The sequence below is a fragment of the Sorex fumeus genome, unplaced genomic scaffold (genome assembly GCF_029834395.1).
Source record: "Sorex fumeus unplaced genomic scaffold, SorFum_2.1 ptg000122l, whole genome shotgun sequence".
Classification (NCBI taxonomy): domain Eukaryota; kingdom Metazoa; phylum Chordata; class Mammalia; order Eulipotyphla; family Soricidae; genus Sorex; species Sorex fumeus.
This window is the reverse complement of record NW_026606179.1, coordinates 18,173,349-18,191,370: the sequence shown is the minus strand read 5'-3', so window position 1 is coordinate 18,191,370 and position 18,022 is coordinate 18,173,349. Positions and strand designations below refer to the sequence as shown.

The 18,022-nt window shown below is 56.5% G+C and overlaps 1 protein-coding gene across 1 annotated transcript in view; it reads right to left on the bottom strand.

The window, feature by feature from the left end:
- AKT2 (AKT serine/threonine kinase 2) overlaps positions 1–12,559 on the bottom strand; it is a 41,391-nt gene extending 28,832 nt beyond the window's left edge. Inside the window, exon 1 of the mRNA XM_056135658.1 lies at positions 12,370–12,559. The gene's annotated coding sequence lies outside the window, so the exon portion shown is untranslated. The remainder of the gene's footprint in view (positions 1–12,369) is intronic.
- Positions 12,560–18,022: the final 5,463 nt, after the last annotated feature.

The window sequence follows — 18,022 nt, the reverse complement described above, 5'->3', positions numbered from 1 at the left end:
TGCTCTGAGCAAGGTAGTAAGCTTAAGTCCACCCCTGGTCCCTGCCTGCAAAAGCAGCACCTTGCCCTGGTGCTGCCCCCCAAGCATGTCCTTAAATACTACCAAATGTCCCCCCGGGGAGCAAAGTCACCACTACTGAGAAGGGCTGTTCTGAGGATATTCTTGTAAAACAGAAAAACGCTGTAAACAACCTAAATGCCCCCACAGGGATCAGGTCTACAATAATGGGCCACAGTCTGCTGGCCACACCCGAGAGCTCTGTCCTCATGGGCCCAAGTCTCCCGGCAGCCCCCAGGAGGCAGGCCCTTGCATGTGCCATTTTAACAAAGAAACTGAGGCTAGGAGTGAAAAGACCGGCCTCACTTGCCTGACCAGGAAACAGGAAGCTGGGATGTGCCCCAGGCAGCTTGGCCTACCACCCCTCTGCCCCCCCCCCCCCAAAATGGCACCTCAGCCTGCACCCTGCCTGCATAGTGTCCCCAGCTACTGGACTGGCAGCAAAGGGACCTGGAGGGGTGGGACAGAGGGTCATGCACAGGGAGTATTCAGCCTGCACGTGACAGCGCACGGCATGGGCGCAGCCACAACCTGTCACCTCTAACTAGCCAATGCGGCCCGAGTTCACCACTGAGAGCGGCTGTTCCAGCTCCCCCACAACACAAATACACACACTGCCTCAGGGCTGATGGGAGTGAGCCCGTCTCTGTTCCTGCATACACTTAAACACCCAGCATCCTCCACAGAAAGCAGCTCTCCAACTCACCTCGGGGCCCAGGACTCTCCCTCTCACATACAGAATCATGATAGACACAGAACGAGCATGGGAATCAGGGTGGCCCCAGGAACTGAGCTGGACCTGCTGCTTTGTGACTCGAGCAAGGCCTCTGCCTCAGTTTCCTCATCCCTGTATTAAGAGCAAATCGACACAGAGGACATATTTTGGGGAGGAGTGGGGGGGGGCGAGAGTGTCTCAGTGTATCTGGGTAATCTATATACCTTCTGCCTTGTAATGGTTTCTGGGCCGAAAAATGCTGAGTGAAAAATTAAGTCTGTATTTTAAATTCTCTTTTAAGAAGAATCACTGGGGCTGTAGCGATAGCACAGCGGGTAGGGCATGTGCCTTGCATGTGACTAACCCGGGTTCGATTCCCAGCATTCCATATGGTCCCCCGAGCACCGCCAGCAGTAATTCCTGAGTGCATTAGCCAGGAGTAACCCCTGCGCATCGCCGGCTGTGACCCAAAAAGCGAAAAAAAAAAAAAAAAAAAAAAAAAAGAATCACCGTCCATCACTCCAAGGGTAAGGTGGAGGGTGGAGATTCTATGAGCCCATCCAGGGCCAGGGATGTGGCTGTGGCAGAGGCGACAAAAACACAAACGAGGGCAGGGAGCTAGTTCAAAGGGCAGGGGTGCTAGTGCAAGGCCCCGGGGGCAAGGTCCCTGATACTGCAGGCATGCCCCAGTCCAGCGCTCTGCTCCATACAGCATGCACAGCCCCAGACTCTGAGTCTGCTGGGAGGCACTCCCCAGCAACAAAGAAAACCAAGATACAGGAGTCGCTGATGCACCCTCAAAATCCTCTGAACAGAGCCTAATACAGCAGCAACTCCACACCCATTAAAGGTGCTATTATTTCCTCTGGTGGGTGAAGACTGGGGACTGTCACTGCCTCCGTGATATATTTCTGGAATGTGGATTCTTACCTATTCCGCCTCCTGGGTAAGAAGCAGCTCTAGAGACACTTTTCTTTCCCCCAACCACCACACCCGCTCCGCCACTGCCCCATCTGTCTACTGCAGCAGGTGGGATGGGAGGGAGGCCGGATTTGTGGGTGGGCTGAAGAAACTGGGGCACGAATAAGCAGGGAACAGATTCCCTTCTCCTTCTGGCCACCCCCAACATACTTTCTTCCTCACCCAGCCACCAGGGCCTTAGCACCCTCACTGAAATCCCATTCCAGACTTGAGTCGGCCTGGTCACAGGCCCTGAACAGGACAAGTACTCCCCACTCCAAGCCCAGCTCTAACCCTGAACCTCTCCGACTTAAGAATCATGTGTAAGCCTTTGTTTCCAGGTTTGTTCTGGGGCAATACCCAGATACGCAACTTCTGGCTCTGCACTCCTAGCAGGGCACAGGGGGCCACATGGGGTGCCAGGATGGAACCTGGGCTGGCTGGGTGCAGAGCAAGTGCCCTCCTTGCTGTACTGTCTCTTTTGCCCATATTTTCTTCTGTCTTGATTTTTGTTTTTTTGGGCCACACAAGCAGTGCTGGGGATGGAACCTGTTTGGCTTCTGCTTACAAAGCATGTGCTCCAGCACTCCACCGTTGCCTCTCTGGCCCCAAGTCCAGACTTTACAAAGTAGCAATAGGGACCCACCTGAGCTTGACCCCTGTCTGTTCCCCTTTTCCCAGTCCCTAGAGGGCCCTTGCTCTCCTTGTGACCACCAGGCCTTCGTAGGTGCTGCTCCCTCCACCCAGCACACTGGGCATCCTCTTCACGTGCAAATTCTCATTGTCACAGGGGCTGGCCCTGAGTCACAGGCCCTCACAGCTCGGCCTGCTGTTGCTGACAGCACTCACCTCTATTTCTGGTAATAGTGGCTCCCTTTGACAAAATAGGGGCTCCACAGGCAGAAAAAGGATCTGTTCCCATATCCCCAATCCCAACCAACACAGGATCAGGCAGGCCCAGAGCTTTATTTTTTTAATTTAAAGAACTTCAGGGGGTGGGGAGTGGGGGACTGGGGCCATAAACAGTACAGCAGGTTGGGTGTTCACCTTGCACGACAACAAAAGCGACCTGACCCTATTACCTGACATAATCCCCTGATCATGGCCAGAAGTGATCCCTGAACTCAAAGCTAGGAGGAACACCTCCCTAAGCATCACTGGATGTGGTCCAATGACATTCAGTTTTGGTTTTGGAGCCACACGTGGCAGTGTTCAGGGATGACTTCTGGCTTTGTGCTTGGGGTTGAGCCAGCCTAGGGGCATGGTGCACAGGTGCACTAGGTGCTCCCGGCCTGGAGCTCTGATTAGTTTAGGGAGGGTGTGACACAGAAAACCCCCACTCTGAGCTCAGAGGTCTGCCAAGTGAGGGTGTAAGAAAAATTCCTGCATTTGCTCCCTCACTGCCCTGGCCAGCAGGGAGGCAGGAGGGACAAACAGAACTCTGGCCCAGGCGGACTTTAGGCAGCTCGAATGGTACGTTCGGAGGTGACACATAGAGAGATGCAACATGCGGAGAAGCAGGTACGGGTAAGGGGCCGAGGACTTCTGATTTGAGAGTCGGTCAGAAAAACACAGGATGGACACTCCAAGCCAAGGGGCAGGCCAGGATATGAGTGAAGCGGAGGTGGGTAGAGGGAAGGTACACCTGGGACCCAACGTCAGGGCTGTGGCAGACTTCTGAAGCTGTCCCCAGGAGAGGTTCCCTGCACTGGCTGGACACGTCCACACGCCTGGTCATTTGGAAACCACGAGAATGCAGTTTCCAGATGAGGAAGCTGGGATCTGGCCAAGGAGACCCCAACGTGCCATCTGAGTCCTGAGCCTCAGCCCCTGCCTTGCTTCCAAGAAACCAAAGCCAACCCACCTCGCTCCTCAGACCGCCCCTGCCCACCCCTGACTTCCTGCAGTCCATACGCTCAGATGTTGTGACCCTGTGAGACACTTCTGTCACAGTGGCAATGTGGCGGCAAAGGCCAGAGCCACGGAGGGGCTGAATTTTTAGCTTTGCTTTGAGTGAGGATTTAAATAACCCTCCAGCTCTCGCCTGCACACTGGGGCTCAGCTGAGGAGCCTCGCTAGTGCCGCACCTCTGCAGGAAGGAAGGGGGTGCAATGAGGCAACAAAACAGCCGCTGTGACACTGGCCAAGGGGAGAGATCAGAGGTGTCCACACTTATCTGGTCTACCACCCCCCACCCCTGTTCAGAAAAAGGAATACAGCTTCCCCCTGGAAATCTACCTTCCTTCACTGAACGAACAGGAAGTGTCCCCCCAATCACACCTAAGGGAACTCTGGGTCCCCAGATGATTCCTGCCGTCCCAGCAGGAGGGAGCACAGCACTGCGCACTTTGGGATGCGCTGGCAAAGTCCAACCCACCTGCCAAAGAAAAGGCCCCCTCCCTGCTCCTCAGCCTGCGTGGGTCAGGGTCGGGCAAGGTGCTCTTCTGCCCCTCAGAGAGATAAACACGCCATCCCACTTTAACCAAACACATCTCAAATGGGCGGGGGTTGGGGGACACAACAAATCAGGATCATCAGAGAGACCCACGTCATGCACATCTGAAGATGAGCAGCAGAGACTCGGGAGCCAACTCAGAGCAAAGGCCCTGCTGACTCCAGGGGCTATGGCGGTGGAACTCAGTGTAGTGGGCTCAAGACACGCCAGCGCTGACTCTCTGAAATGAAAAACAGACAACTCACAAACACACGCTACCCCAAAACATGCCTGAGGGGCTGGAGCAACAGCACAGCGGGAGGGCATCTGCCTTGCAGCAGCCACCCAGGTTCAATCATCAGCATCCCATCTGATTCCTGAGCACTGCCAGGAGTGATCTCTGAGTGCAGAGTGAGGAATAAGCCCTGAGCATCACCGGGTGTGACCCAAACAACAACAACAACAAAAAAAAAACCCACACGCAAGGCTGGAGATAGTACAGCGGGGTGGGTCCTTGCCTTGCACATGGGCAGCCCTGGTTCAATCCATGGCATCCCGCAGTCACTGGAGCACCACTAGGAGTAATTCAAGTGCAGAGCCAGGAGGAACTCCTGAACATCACAGGTGGGACCCCCAAAACAGAAACAAAACCCCACATGCTTGACACAGAGCACCAGCATGGCCACCCCCACCCTGGGGCGGGCCCTCAGGAACACCACTTCCTAAGCACAATGCACTGCTCCCTCTTCCACACAGGCCCCCTGCTCCCACCGCCCATCCCTGAACCCCACTGCTCCCCCCCATCAGCCCCTCCAGCACACTCCAGCCACCACCTCAGGGCCTCTAGCTCCACTGCCAGACTGCCCCTGCCCTCTCCCATCCCACTCGCCTTTCCACAGCCCAGGGGAGGTGAGGGCGACGGAGAGTGGAGACCACTCCTTTACCTCCTCCACTGGAATGAGGAGCCACTAGTGCCCTCACACCCAGAATCGCACCACACAAAGCAGTTCTCTAGCTAAACATTGGATCGTACCAGGGACCACAAAGAGTAAGGATGGGCTCCGAGGCTTTCCAGGACTCATCAGATCCCAAGGAAGCGGGGTGGGCAGTGGTTAGGGGTTCCCTTAGCCCTTCCCCCTCCACTAGGGAAGCAAGGGGCTGGCCAAGGCCAGAGCTCAGTCACATTAGGGGGTGGAGAGAGGCAGCCACAAACCAGGGCCCAAACAGGCATCAAACCAAGAGAGCCGCGTCATTTCCAGGCCTGGTGTGTGCCAGCTCTGCCCAGGACGAAAGGAAGCAGAAAATGGATGTGAGAACAGAGTGGGCCCCAAATGCCTCACCCATGCAAGGCAAGTGCTCTCCTGCTGAGCTGCAGCCCCAGGCCCAGGTCAGTCTTTCCACTTTTGGGGTCACATCTGGCAGTATGTGGGGGCTACTCTCAGCTCCATGCTTGGGGGGGCCACTCCTGACTGTGTTCAGGTGACCATGCAGTGCCAGGGACAGAAGCAGCCCCTAGACCCCGAGCCTGCTCTCAGCCCACTGAGCTCTCTCAGGCCCCAAAGAAGCCATCTTCACGCAGCCACCTCAGTCCCAGAGAGCTTGGTTCCCACCACCCATCTGTCACCCACTCACCTAGACCATGTAAATCCAGCCACTACCTGGAAACGGGGAAGAAAATCATGCCAAGTCCCTGGGCAAGCATGGGGAGCCCTGGCACCAACCAGTCCTGGATCGCCCCTCAAGGGGCTGCCCACACCACCGTGCTACCAGAACGGCCCAATATACCTATCCAGAGCCCTCCCTGAGAAACCACCTCCCCCTCCCAAGAAAGCAAGTCAAAATCCACTCGGCCAACCATCAAGCCCAGTCAAGCTACATTCAAAGACCCTCTGCCCGCAGGTGCCCATTCAGACCCCTCTGAAGATCTCAGCAGCAGCAGCTCAGAATTATCGAGAAACTTCTCAACAAGCCCCATGCCCAGCACTTTTGAGCCCACTAGCTCCCTAAATCCTCTCTGGAGTCCCGCTGCGCAGGCATAGTCTCATTTTCCGTGCAGCAACGGTACCTCGTGAAATGAAATAAGGCTGTGGGTTTCCGGACCACCACGGGAGGTCTTGGTGTGCTGCCCTAGGCCTTGCCCCGCACACAAAGTGACCAGCTGCGGTCGAGAGGCCCTGAAGCCCGGCTGGAAGGAGCAGGGAAGGGGACCCCAGGCAAAGCAGCTGCCCGATCCCACTGAAAAGGGCTTGCGAGGTGGCAAACCAAGGCAGGCATGGATTTCTGGCCTCACCCTTAGAAACAACATCTGTGGCTGAGTTTCCTGGGCAGGACTGCTGGGCTCGAGGAACTTCCTGCACGGACCTTGGGCATGTCGTCTTGTCTCCGCCAGCCCCAGTGTGCTGTTTCCTACAGCGAACACCCAGAACAGCTGGACCTGGCCACGGGGGCCAAGATGACCGTGGCTCCTGCCCCCGAGGGCCAGGCCGAGCTCCCCCAGCCGCCCTCCCACACCCATTCCTTTGCTCCCTCCCTCCTGGTCCGCTCCCAGGGCTGTCTCCCCCAGCTGGGCCTCTCGCTGCTTGGCTGGGTGTCCAGCAGAGTCTGCCACGAACCACCCCACCGTGCAGCCCAGAGGCCTGGTGGCTGAGCGCCTTCCGCTGAGAGCTTGGAAAGGCAGAGAGGCCCAGGGAGGGGTACCGCTGGGTACCCAGAAGTCTGGAAATCGAAAGCAAAATCCATTCCCCCGCTCTCGAGGATTTCTGGAGACCCCCAGAGCTTTGTTCTAAGGGGACTCCCTCTATCCAGGAAGATGCCCCAGAACAAGCCTAGGAGAGCAAGGCCAGGCTGCCATTCCTGCTCCGTGTTCTAAACTCGGGCATGGGGTTAGGAGCAACTCCTCCAAAGTTTGCTGAGTCGAGGACTCAGGCTACACTGCCTAACTTCAGGGCCCACTCTCAACATTTCTATCCCGGGGGGCGCTCCTCAAGCCCCAGTCTTCACACTGAGGTGGGAATTGGAGCTGACCCCTCAGGTCTGCCCATGGCTCCTTCATCCACTCCCCCCCATTAAAACAGACACAGCCCCACTGTCTCCCCTCGGGCGTCCACCCATCACAGACATGTTCCCAGGCACCTGTCTCCACGAGGGTAGCCACAGGCTGGTTTTCCCAGGTTCTAGAACACCCTGGGAACATGGCAGGCACTGGGGGACAGAGCAGCAGGTGGGCCTCACAGGTACCGTGTGGATGGGCGATACTGCAGTCCTCTGCCTGGGAGGTTTTTTGGCCGCCCAGCCACACGAGTTGGGGTTCAGTAGGCAAAAAACCATCCATGGAGCCCCCAATCTCTCCCTAAAGAAAGCAGCCAGAAGTCCTGCAGACTGTGGGAGGAAATCCACAGGAGACAAGTGCAGGGCTTCAGCCTTCTGCAGCAGTGACTCTACTTGGGGCAGTGGTGCTGTAAAACTCCCGGATCAGATCCCAAGAACCCACCCCAGCCTGACCAGGTACCAGGAACCCCCTCAGCCTCACCAGCCCCCGGGCACCCACCACAGCCTCGCCAATCCCTGGGCACCCACCACAGCCTCACCAGCCCCCTGGGATCCACTCCATCCTGACTAGATCCTGGGAATCCACCTCAGCCTGACCAGCCCCCTGGAATCCACCCCACCCTGACCAACTCCCAGGAATCCACCTCAGCCTGACCAGTCCCCTGGGATCCACCCCACCCTGACCAACTCCCAGCAATCCACCCCACCCTGCTCAGTCCCTGGGAGTCCACCCCACCCTGACCAGTCCCCCAAAATCCACCCCACCCTGACCATACCCCAGAATCCACCCCAGACTGACCAACTCCCAGGAAACCATTCCATCCTGATCAGCCCAGCTACAAGAATCCACCCCAGCCCCCAGGCAGAAGGCGAGAAACGCCCGCAAGCAAGAGGCGCTCACTCAAACCCCAAGCCAGGCAGGCCTCCCGGGGCAGGCCACCCTCGCTCACCCCTGCTGCCCCACTCCCTCAGGCCACAGTACCTTCCCCACAGGCTCAAGCCTGCTCCCAGACACACCTGATTTCAATTCCCCACCAGGTGCACCCCCTTAACTTGCCCCTCATGAGGGGCGTCCCCCCAGCCCAGGAGCACAGGGCCTGCCGTCACGCACACCACTGTATCCCCAACACCTGCAGCAATGCTGGGCACACAGTCTGCGTTCAATCAAGCTGAGGTCAGAAGCGAACATGCCTTCGGGGTCAAAGCCACACCAAGCCCCCACCAGCGCCTGTGCCACCTCCCCAAGTGAGTCTGGCAGGCTGTTTCACATCCACCCAGTGTGTCCCGCCACCCCTGGGGGCTGCTCAGTAAGGCACCGACAGGAAAGGGGGTGAGCAGAGACGAAAAGAAGTTGAAGTTTCCACCTCAAAGGGGCTCAGGGCAGCAACAGGTGGGAGAGGGAAGGACCTGGGAACTTGCATTTGCCGGCTTTATTTTTGGGGGGGCCTTATCTGGCTGTGCTCAGGAATCACTTTGGTGTTTAGGGCACCACAATCTTTTGCCGGGGATCAAACCCAGATGAGCCGCAAGCTTCTTAGGCAGTGATGCCTCCCCAGCCCCAATCTACCAGTTATTTCCTTCCCTCTAGAATCTGTTTTCTCATCTGGGAAGGGAGGGTTGTGCATGCTAACTTCGGCCCCACCCTTATCCAGGTTATCAGACAAGAAGGACCTTCAAAATCCTAACGGAAGGAAGAATTACAGTCACTAAGAAACCCAAGGACTTTACAACTCTTAATTAGTGAACACGAAATGGGTTTACTGTATGTCCCCTTTCTGTAAATTAGTCGGCTTACTGTATGTTTTCCACAAGCTCACTTTACCTTTACAACAACCTGTCAACTGGGCATTCCATCCCACAAACCTTACAGAACACTGTTTTTTTTTGTTTTTGTTTTTTTTTTTTTGGCTTTTTCGGCTTTTTCGGTCACACCCAGCAATGCTCAGTGGTTACTCCTGGCTCTGCACTCAGGAATTACTCTTGGTGGTGTGTGTGGGACCATATGGAAAGCCAAGGATTGAACTATCGCTCTGGCTCCCAGAAATCTGCTTAAAATTGTGGGTCAGAACTGGTATGGGGGGGTCACACAAAATAAATTTCTTTAGAATTTATTTATTTTGTTTTGGGTCACACCCAGTAGTACTCAGGGATTACTCCTGGCTCTAATCTCAAGACTGACCCCTGGGGGGGCTCAGGGAGCTACATATGGGGTGCTGGGGATCAAACCCGAATGGATGCAAGGCAAGTACCTTAACCGCAGTATTCGCTGGCCCCTCTTTAGGATTCACTATCAGCCAAAGTTTGATTTCTATACCTGTTTTACACACTCAGGTAACTTGAGTCATGAGAGAGTTTTTCTAGCTAACAAGAGTTCGCGATAGGGAAGCGTTTAAGCAGCCCGAATACATATCAGTATTTCCCAAAGCAGGCAACACCGCCCCAAGGGGTACCAACAGGAGTTCCAGGTGCAAGCTGGGTTTGTTCACTGGAAGAAGGCCAATTCCTGGCACAAGGGAGAGGGCTGAAGCTGACTGATTTTTTTGTTGTTCTTCTTCTTCTTTTGAAACGAGGGCGGTGGGCCAAGGAAGTTTAGGGACCTCTGAGACAGATGATGAAATTAGCTCAGAAGGGTGGAGCCTGCCTGTCAAGGTCACACATCCCACCAGGGAAGGGCTGAATTTGAATCCTGGTGCCTGTATCATTTCAGTACAATCTGGGACAAGCAGGGACTGAGCCAGGAGGGCGGGGGTTGGGGGGGGCGTGGAAAGGGGGGTGTGACTGTGAGGAGTCAGAAGGCAGCAAAAGCGGCATAAGCCCCTTGGGACGGAGCATGTATACGTGGCAGGCCCCACTAGAGAAGTGTCTCCGGATGACACTAACGTGCACAACCCACCCAGGTGCTTCCAAACACTTCTGAGCCCACTGCAGGCAGGTGACTAGCGGGGGCCTAAGGTCACACAGAAGAACGGAGACGAATGAGCCAGAGCAGGAAAGTGTAAGGATGAACACACAGGACACTAATATGGGGCCCCAGGGAGCTGGGGCACACCTTGCTGGTTTCTCCCGGGAAGGAGGGTGGGGTGCTCAGACAGCTTTAGGCTGAGGGGAAAGGTGAGAAGGCAAGGCCCAAGGTATGAACTTTGAGGCCCAGGACAAGGGACCACCGCAGACGGACCCCTGTTCCAGCCTGGTGAGGAGCACAACCCGTGTGTGGCACCAGGAACCGGGCAACCCGGGTCTGCGTTTGGAAGCAATCTGGGCCTGTGCGATGTGATGCACCTATGGCGAGACCGTTCCTCCTCGGGACCTTTTCTGCAGCATGGACACAGCATCATGTCCCCACTGGGGTGCCCAGGAGCTACCGTTCCAGTTGTTTGTTGACAGAGAGTTCACGGAGGCCAGTGAAGCTGGTGCTCACATTCCAGCCCTGCCACTTCCGGCTGTGCGATGTCGGGCAAAGCATTTCATGTCACAGACAGTGCCTCCGTCCCCTCAGTGGTCAAGGAGGTGTCACACACCTCCTTAACCCAAGCATCTATGAAATGGCCTTGGCCAGACCTAACCCACAGAGTTCTGAGAGCATGGAGTGAAAGGCCTATCATGGGGTCGCAATGCACGCAATACACCAACCAACCATTCACCAGCTCTAAAATGACGGTCCTGTGCTTCGGTGGCCCCTTCTAAAAGTGGTGGGGGTGGGGGGCAATGTGCCAGCATATAGGTGAATTCCTGTGAAAACACTTGGAACAGCACGGAGCTGGCAGAACACACTTGGTCAGTGTGGGGCCGTGGTTTTTACTGCTGCTGCTGCTCATTGGCCAAGCAAACCCCAAAAAACTAGCAGCCAGAGACCAGAGGAACAAACCTTCACGGAGAAAGAGTCGCCAAAGTCATTAGTGCTTCCTGGGGCGCAGAACGGCTCTCGCCTGGAACCCCGGCAGACTGTTCGGAAGCCTTGCGACAAAGCACCAGGTGCCCCCTATGACCACATCGCCAACCCTGGGATGCTGGGTCAGCCTGGGACCAACGCCAGCTCTCTGCGAAGTCCAGACCCAGGGCAAAGGTTATGGGGCAAGCCAAGGTCACACACTGGCCTAGGGACAGAGATGCATGGCCTCCCCCCCACCCCCCCGCCCCCGGGGCGGACTGCTCTGAGCACCAACCAGGCGAGAAGGGAGAGAAACCAGGCGTGTGGGGAGCAGGGAGAAGGGGTCTCCCCCAAAGCCGCGGGAAGCGGCCTTCCCCTCTGGGTCCCCCAAGTCCACACAGGGGTTCCCGGGGCTGATGCGGAGAGCAACAGCTGGGAAAACAGCACCCAGCCTCGCTGCCGCCAGCCACGCGGCGAGGCCAACGGCAGCGCCCCGTGGAGAGCACAGTGGGGTGCTAGTGGGGAGCGAGCGCGGCAGGGCGCACAGCTGCACGCACAGGAAGCCCCAAACAAGCCCCGGGTGGGGGCGGCGGGGGCCGCGCAGTCCCCGCCTCGGTCCCTCGCAACGCCTCCGTGCTGAGGGACGCAGAGGCGGCTCAGCCCCGCGCCTGGGGACTCCAGCGTGGGGGAGCAAGTGGTCCCCAGGCGCCGTGCCCCGGGGGGCGGGTGGGGGGCCGTGCCCCGACTCCCCCGCTCCCCCCAGCCCGGCCAGGGGGCACAGCGCTTCTTCCACTCCGAGCCTGAGAAACCTCAGCCACGGGCTGCGACGCCTTCCCGCGCCGCGCCCCGCCACCCCCGCGGGGACAGCTTGGCCAGAGGGGTCCCCCGCCCCGCCACCTCCCAGCGCGGCCGGGGAATCAGGAAGGATTCCGAGGGGAGGGGGGGCCGGAGCCGGCCGCCGCGGGGACCACCCAGGTCCTCGGCGAGTCACTGCGAAGTTGGGCCGAGCGGGGGCCCCTCCCCTCTCCAGCTCCCGGGATGCCCCGAGCCCCACCCACCGCACCCCGGGCGGACGGCGCCCCTCCGGGTCCCTGGGCACCACGACCTGCCCCCAACACGCCCGGGGCCCCTCCGGGGGCGTTCCCCGGGATCGCCGGAGACCCCTGAGTCGCGGCCGCGCTCCGGGGAGCGCTCCAGCCCGGCTCGTCGCGGGGGCCCCCGGCGCGGCGCTGAGGGGAGAACTGAGGGGCCCGGGGGGCGCTCGGGGACACGCGCCGGCGCGCTCACCTGTCACCGGCGGCCGCCCAGCCGCGCCGGCGGGGCCCTGCTCCGGCCCATGGCCACGCTGCGCTCGCGCCCGCTCCTGGGGTTTCCTGGCGGCGGCGGCGGCGGCGGCGGCGGCGGCGGCGGCGGCAACGCCTTCCTCGAGCCAGGCCCAACGGCTCGCGCGGCGCGGCCCCCCCCGCCCCCTCCCCCCTGGCCCCGCTTACCGCCCCCTCCCACCCTCCGGCCGGAAATACCGCCTTCGCCCGCCGCAAACAGGAAGTGACGTCCGAGAGCGAGCGAGGCGGGGGTGGCTGGCTAGGGGCCGGAAATACAAGGCGGAGGCGCGGCTAGGGCGCATGCGCGGAGCCCGGCGAGCGGCAGTCTCCCGGCCGGGCGCCTGCGCACAGACGGCGGGTCCGAGAGGCCGTGGGCGAGGGAGCGGCTGCGCGCAGGCGCCGGGCTCTCGGCCGAGCGAAGGCTGCGCAGGCGCAGTGGGAGTCTGACGCTGACGTTCCCGGGAGGGGTACCACGGTGCCATTTCCCGGCAGCCCCTGGTCCTTCACCTGCGCTTTGATCTTCTGCCCGGATCGCTCGCCTGTCCTGCAACTCCGGGGCTCCTCCAGGAACCTCGATGATGCCAGGAATGGGAAGGGGATGGCCTTTTCAGGACGTGGGGCTCTGAGGCCATGCAAACGCACGTTTGTGTTTCCTATGCCGGTGCCTGTGGGCTTGATCTTTTTTGTTTGTGCCTCAGTGTCCACATCCGTAAAATGGGAACAATCAGGACTGCATCACTGAATTTCACTTTTTGGGGGTGGAAGGGGTGGGAAAGGGGGGATTTTGGTTGTACCCAGTTGTGCTTGAGGCTTTGTTTCGGAGGACCGTACGTAATGCCGAACGTGTCTGCGGCGTGCAAGGCAAGCACCTACCCGTACTTTTGGACTGTTATGTAAAAGGTTTTTGTTTGTTTTGGCTTTTTTAGACTAAATTTCATGACTCCTAAGTATGAAAGTTACCTACTCATTTTTTGCTTTGGGTTAACACCCAGCGATGCTTAGGGGTCACTACTGGCTCTGCAATCTGGAAATCACTCCTGGAGGTGCTCAGGAGACTCAGTGGGATACTGAGAATCGGAACCTGGGTCCGCCACGTGCAAGGCAAGCGCCCTACCCGCCTTACTGTCGCTCTGGCCCTCCTACCTGCTTATTCTATATACTTCATTGAACGTAGAATATAACTTTTTTTAGACCACACCCATTGTGTTCAGGGTACATTCCTGGTTCTGCGCCCAGGGATTACTCCTGGCAGGCTCGGGGACCATAGCAGGGGATTGAACCCTGGGTGGGCTGTATGTAAAGCAAGTGCCTTACCCACTGTACTATGGCTCCAGCCCCAAAATAATGTTTTTGTAAGCGGAATACTGGGCCTACAGAGACCTTAAATTCATCCTGCAAGAAATAGCTTGGCACAGACCCTGAACCATCCATTAGCTAGAGCAGCAAACCGCAAGACATCCAGCCCTCAGCCCTTGCTGTCCTCCTTTAGGGCTCCCTAGCTAGCAGGAAATTGGAGGTCTGCTATGCCGCACAGCAGGGGCTAGTGCAGACAATCCTGGTTGCAGCTCAAGTGCATGAGAGCCTCAGGTGAGACCCCGGTAAACTCCTAGTGGTCTTGCTAGTTCATAGTCTGTCCACCACCATCACCATCATCACCACATGGAGAATCCCCAAGATCTCCCCAACCCTTTGCTGTCTGGTCAGGGGTTGGTCTCTGCTGCAGATGGCCCAGATGAAGAAAAGGATTGCACTCATCACTGCCCCCTACACTGCACAGGCAATGTTCCCACAACCGGGGCAGGAAGGGAGGTGATTTGGGGGGGCTTCTGGGTCTCAAGAATGAATCCTTTCGGCTTAGGAAAGATAGTACAACGACTTGCCTTCCACGTGGCCCACCTCGAGTTCTGCATACAGCCCCTTGAACCCCACCATTAGTGATTCCTGAATGCAGAGCCAGGAGTAAGCCAGGTGTGGCCCCAAAGACTGGCTCTAAGAAACAAGTGCTTGAGACTTGGGGTGGGCAGTGCTGAGTCCATTCCCACAGGAAATCTCCCAGGGACACAAGTTAAGGTCCCTTGGAGGTCCTTCTAATCCTCCTGAATTAGCTACTTGAAACTTCCTGGAGTTCGTGCAGATGCTCCTTGGCACCCTAGTCATCAGACTAATGGCTTCCAGCCTCCCTCAGGAGCCAGCACATACATGAGGGTCCCTGGTGCCACTGATCTGCCTGTGACTCACGGAGGAGGCAGGGGTGGGGTGGGGTTGGAACGACTGTCATTTCACTGTGTGTTGTGTGAGATTGTGGTGAACTGACCTCTCACCCACTAACAAGGATGACTTTCAGTCCAGAAACAACTGTCTGGGGACAGGTGGTCAGTGGCTTTGGACATGCCCCGGCCCTCACTGGACATGGCGTTGGAGACAAAGAGAACCCTGGCCTTGTCAGGACTGTTTGTGTGCCTTCAGTCTTTCCTCAAGAAACCACCTCGAGGGGCTGGAGCAATAGCACAGCAGGTAGGGCGTTTGCCTTGCATGTGGCTGACCCGGGTTCGATTCCGATTCCCAGCATTCCATATGGTCCCCCAAGCACCGCCAGGAGTAATTTTTGAGTGCAGAGCCAGGAGTAACCCCTGAGCATTGCTGGGTGTGACCCAAAAAGCAAAAAAAAAGAAAAAAGAAACCACCTCTAGTACTTTGAGTATGACTGAAACCCGATCAGGTACAACTTTGTAACTGTGTATCTCATGGTGACTCAATTAAAAAGAAAAAAGAAAGAAAGAAACTATCTCGAGAGAGAATTGTGTCAAAAGAAAAAAAGAAACCATCTGGAGAGAATTCTACCTCAAAAGAAAAAAGAAACAGCCTCCAGACAATTGAGAATTCTGGGCCTTCATCTCGCTGTGCTCTTCCCCCTGTTCTGCTGTGGAAATGAAACAATCTTGCTGTTCAAAAGCAACGGGTACATTGAGGGGCTTGAGCTTAAGGGACCTGGACAAATTGGAGCTGGCTAAGAACCCAGAGCCAAGAGTCTGGACCTTCAATACATGTCATATCAGAAAGTGGGACAGACCTGCCCTGTGTGACTCATCAAATGATCAAATTCTCAGGTAGGGCATTTGCCTTGCATGCAGCCGACCCGGGTTCAATTCCCAGCATCCCATATGGTACCTCGAGCACTGCCAGGAGTAATTCCTGAGCGCAGAGCTAGGAGTAAGCCCTGAGCATCGTTGGGTGTGACCCAAAAAGCAAAAAAAAAAAATTTTTTTTTTTTTTGCTTGGGAGGTGGGAGGGGGGTGTCTCAGTCTCTCAAGGTTGACATGGCGAGTGACAGAATATTCCCTTATACGTCAGTGTTGTTTTTTTTACCCTCAGTTCTGTGAACTCTTGCCCATAGCTATAAGTGTGTGGCACTTAATCACTTAATCACTTAACTTCCCGTTAGTCGTCGATTTGCTCGAGCGGGCGCCAGTAACTGTCTCCATTTGTCCCTGTCGCGTGCTAGTGTAGCCCAATGGCATCTCTTCGCTCCGGGAACATGGAGGGCCTCAAACCGATCGTTCATGATCTTGACAAAGAAGTCTGACCATCTGGTAGGTGGGCGGCCACGCGGTCTCTTGACATCCCGTGGAATCCAATCAGTAACAGCTCTAGTCCAACGGTCGTCTTTAAATCTCATTACGTGACCAGCCCATCTGATTTTCGACACCTTGGCATATGAGACAGCGTCCCTGATCCTTGATCGTCGACGGATGTCAGAACTCCGGATTCGTTCTCTCATTTGAGTGAAACGTGTTATTCCAAGCATAGCTCTTTCTATTCTTCTTTGGGAGACCTGAATGGCGTTCTCATCTTGTTTGCGTAGGGCCCAGGTCTCTGAGGCATATGTTAATGCAGGAAGAACAGTGGAATCAAAGAGATGTGCCCGGAGCCGGAGGTTCTTCGTCGTCTTAGCTATTTCTTCGACGTTCTTGAAGGCGTTCCAAGCCGCTCTCTTCCTCCTGCGCAGCTCGGGTGCCAGGTCATTTCTCATGTTGACCTCTCGACCTAGGTACACATAGCTGTTGCATTCAGAGATGGTCGTTCCATTGAGAGCGAATGGGGCGTCAGGAACAAGGCTGTTTCTCATAAACATTGTCTTCGTAAGATTCAGCTGTAGTCCTACCTTTCCACACTCACGGTCAAAGTCGGCCAGCATTTGTGCCGCTTGGCTGATGTTTGGTGTTATTAAAACAATGTCATCAGCAAAGCGGAGGTGGTGTAGTTGCCGACCATCTATCTTCACTCCCATTTCTTCCCATTCCAGTCGTCACATGATGTTCTCGAGGGTGGCACTGAAGAGTTTCGGTGAAATGGTATCACCCTGCCGCACCCCTCTCTTGACATCAACGATCACTTCTTTGTAGAATGGTGAGATCCTGGTAGTGAATCCGCAATACAGCTCACGGAGGATCCTGATGTATTGGGCTTGAATGCCCTGATTGGCTAGGGCTTCAATGACCGCTTCCGTCTCAACAGAATCAAAGGCCTTCTTTGATTGTGTGTGGCACATGCATTTTTAATCCCAACTTCTCACCGAAAGTCTGTTCTTGGACCTCTCAAATCAGGAGACAAGATTAAGAATCCTGGTGGGTGAGGACAAAGCTAGTACAGTGCTTGAGGTGCTTGCCTATGGGGCCAGAGAGGTGGTACAGTGGGTAGGTGGTACTGTGGTACACTTACCTTGCACGCGGCCAATCTGAGGTTTGATCCCCGACACTCCATATGGTCCCCTGCGCTCACCAGGCGTCCCTGAGCACAGAGCCAGGAGTTAAGACCTGAGCACTGCTGGTTGTGACCCCCCCCAAAAAAAATAGGCACTTGCCTTTTTTTTTGGGGGGGGGGTCATACCTGGTGATGCACAAGGGTTACTCCTGATTTTGTACTCAGGAATTACTCCTGGCGGTGCTCAGGGGACCATATGGAGTGCTGGGAATCGAACCTGGGTCAGCTGCATGCACGGTAAACAGCCCTACCCGCTGTACTATCACTCCAGCCCTGGCACTTGCCTTTTATGTGACTGATCCCTGTTCCATACCCAGCACCTCATGGCCTCAAACACTGCCAGGAACACCCCTAGAGCCGTGGTCACCCCTGAGCACCTCTGAACCCAAATTCCCTCCACCCCCAAGAAGCCTGCCCTGAGTGAAGACTCCAAGGCCCCTCTGACTCTGGGTAGCAGCCAGCCGCCCCAGGATCTTTTCACCTCTTCCTTGGATACTGGGCCTGCCACATCTTGAGGGTGGGGGTGTGGCTCAGTGGCAGAGCACTTGCCTAGCATGTTGGTTTGAGTCCTGGTACCCCACCACCGAAGATGGCCCACAAACCAAAAAACCCTCATAGATTGGAGCAATAGTACAGGGTTAAGGCACTTGTGTGTGCGACCGACCCCGTTCCTGCAGGCAGGCACAGAGCTGGGAGGTGAGAAACAGCAAAATAGTAAAGGTAAAGTAAAGGCCCTCCCGTTGATCGTCGATTTGCTCGAGCGGGCCCAGTAACGTCTCCATTGGAGACTTTGTTGTTACTGTGTCTGGCATATCCAATACTCTCGGTAGCTTGCCGGGCTCTCCGAGAGGGGCGGA